This window comes from Arachis ipaensis, chromosome B08 (genome assembly GCF_000816755.2).
Source record: "Arachis ipaensis cultivar K30076 chromosome B08, Araip1.1, whole genome shotgun sequence".
In the NCBI taxonomy this organism is placed as follows: Eukaryota; Viridiplantae; Streptophyta; class Magnoliopsida; order Fabales; family Fabaceae; genus Arachis; species Arachis ipaensis.
Genome location: NC_029792.2, coordinates 116,201,864 through 116,204,783, shown reverse-complemented (window position 1 = coordinate 116,204,783; position 2,920 = coordinate 116,201,864).

Sequence of the window (2,920 nt, the reverse complement as noted above, 5' to 3'; positions counted from 1 at the left end):
GTTTCCGGTTCTTAAAAGTTTTAAAGTTTTGATTTTGGTTCCTGCCATTAGTTAATTTGGTTAAAAATTGTAGCAAACGACAAGACATCTCACATTAGTTTAAACCAAGTAAATTAACATGGATTAAATAAAAAAATGACTTTACAGGACTGTAACCAAAACTAGTCTATTTTACAAGGACCAAAATGTAGTTTAGATAAAGTATATTTTGTCATTAATATTTTTAAAAAATTTTAAAAATATCTTTAACGTCTAATTTGTTTTATTTTTTTAATTTAAAAAAATTTAATTATGCCAGATTACTAAAAAATGTAATATACATTTAAAAAAATGAACTTAATGACTAAATGCACTCAAAATCAGTTATTTATAAATTCGAGCACTTTTGAGTTTCAGTGTGTAAATTTGGGGCAATAGACAGGAGTATCATTACCGATAAATTGTATTCATTAAAAGAGAAAAGAATAAATAAGTTCTTGATTTTTTGATTCGCAAATATTTTCATCTTTAAGGATTGAAAAATACATTTAAGTATTTGATTTCTTCAAGACTTGGACATATTTATTTCTTCATTCACATGAGTTCGTCAAATCTAACGAAAAAGTCTGATATGACTCCTGTTGTGCTAACCTGACCATTACGGATGTACACATGGAGGGAAGCTTTTCAAAACAGGACAAATAGGTCTCCAGACATTGAAACGATGCCGTTTGATTAGGGATACTCCGAACAAACTCTAATCCTGAGCATATATGTAATACTTATAACACCCATATCACACTCAGAGAATTGCACAAAATCCTAAGAAAAGTAACGATCAAACTCCCTTCACTCTGTTTCTCCCTCCAAAATAATCACTACGTAGAAAAGTAATCATTGCGGTGCAAGTCGCTATTGGAGAGGATGAAGAAGGTTGCATTGTGCTCTTAGTTGTTGTCTTCGCCGTCGAAGGTAAAATACCTTGCCTAGCGATTCAGTTGTGGGATAAAATGTTTATCTAATGAGGAGGATGGTGAACCATAAGCAACTACTAGACAACCATCCTGGCAAGCTAGTACCAGTTTAGTAAAAGAGAATGGAAAGACTCATCAAAATTAGAACTAAATTGATGGCAAAGTAGATTGGTGACAATGAATAAAAGAGGTTTGAGATGAGCTCCAAAGCAACCAAAGTAGATATAGATCTCATTAAACATACTTGCTCATACAACAAATGGCAATTGACAGGTACCTACCTAAAATTTTTTAATCAAGTATATTCTCTTATAAATGACTTCATCAGTTTTTTTGTTAGGATTGTCTTATTTTCCTTTTGTTTCAGGCATGCCTTGCATATATGTACTTGCTGCCATTAGGAAGAGACATGATCAACCACAAAATTATGTGCATTCCTAGCTATGTATGAAGTCAATTCATGGGACATATGCACATTTGCATTAAACTTGTGCCAAGTGAAGAAGTTTGACCAAGATTTATCCATCATCAAAAGACCAATTGAAAGGCCAAAGGTGCACAATAAACAAAATGATCCAACTGAGCCATTCATGCAAAGAGACAAATTGAAGAAATCATTTTGTGTGACATGTAACAAGTGTGGTGAAAAAGACTACAACTACATAACATGTAAAGAAGCTCCTTCCAACTCTAATTGAAAGCCAAAGACAAAGAGGGCCAAGAAAAAGGATATCAGCACCTCCCAATTGCTGGTGGTGTTTTCATTGCCACAATCAGCTCCCTAATAGATGTAAGTTGATTTTAGAGACCCAATTGAAATATTAGACTATAGGATTTTATGTGTCTAAATTGAAAATGCTAAAGGTTGAATGTATCTGGATGATAAATACTCAAGGAACTTATTTGTCTAAATGTCATATACATCAGAAACTAATTTGTTATACTTTTATGCCCATGATGCTTCTAACGGCCAATTAGCCAGCTCAACAACCCAGCAACAACTCCTTACTATAACAGTGCATTATTTCTAAATGTGACTGTTGTCTAATTTTTTTGGGTTTAGGGTTTAGGGGAAGAGGCAAAGTGGGATGGGAATGGAAGCGCGGAAGAAATGTGGAGGGAGATGGCAGAAGTTATTAGAAGAACAGCAAAAGAAAGTTTTGGTGAATCTAAAGGAATAGGACCAAGAGACAAGGAGTCCTGGTGGTGGAATGCGAGTATATAAGAAAAGATAAAACATGATACATGACAGAGCACAATGGCGTCGTTTGATTCGTGTAGCCGACCCCACTTAGTGGGACAAGGCTTTGTTGTTGTTGTTGTCTAATTTTTTTGAATAAATTGTTGTATCATGAATTGTTATGTTTTTATACATGTAAATCAAGTCCAGAATGTAGCTACCCCAACTCTTTCAAATCTTACACTAGGTCCAACAGAACAAGGACTACAATTCTAATACCACCACCAGGACCAACAATAACTCCATCCAAGCCAATAGCCCCCACATCTACCACTCTATTTAGGCCTCCAAAAAAAGATCCATTCATTGCCCAACACAAAACTCATTCAAAACAATCAAAGTTCATACCAAAACCAAAAGTCTTTAGGTCACCAGCTCCATTTGTCCAAGGTCCAATCCCATCTAACACACAACCTACAATATAGAATTAGTTTGCTCCACCAACAACATTAACAAATGTATCAGCATCTAAAGAAAAATTAGTAACTCCAAGCACTGCTACATCCAAATTGATCAAGTTCATTCCCAACCCACCATCCAACAATACAAAGAAGTGAAGAATTGTGCTTTTATGTTGTTTTGGGCTAAGTTGCACTTTGTAATAGTTTATGGCAAATTCTATATACACTTTTTTTTTATGTTACTTATTTTGTGTTGCTTGTTCTTTTCTCAAAATAAACTTGTTAATGGTACTATACCATATAGTCATATAAATTATTGGCAGACC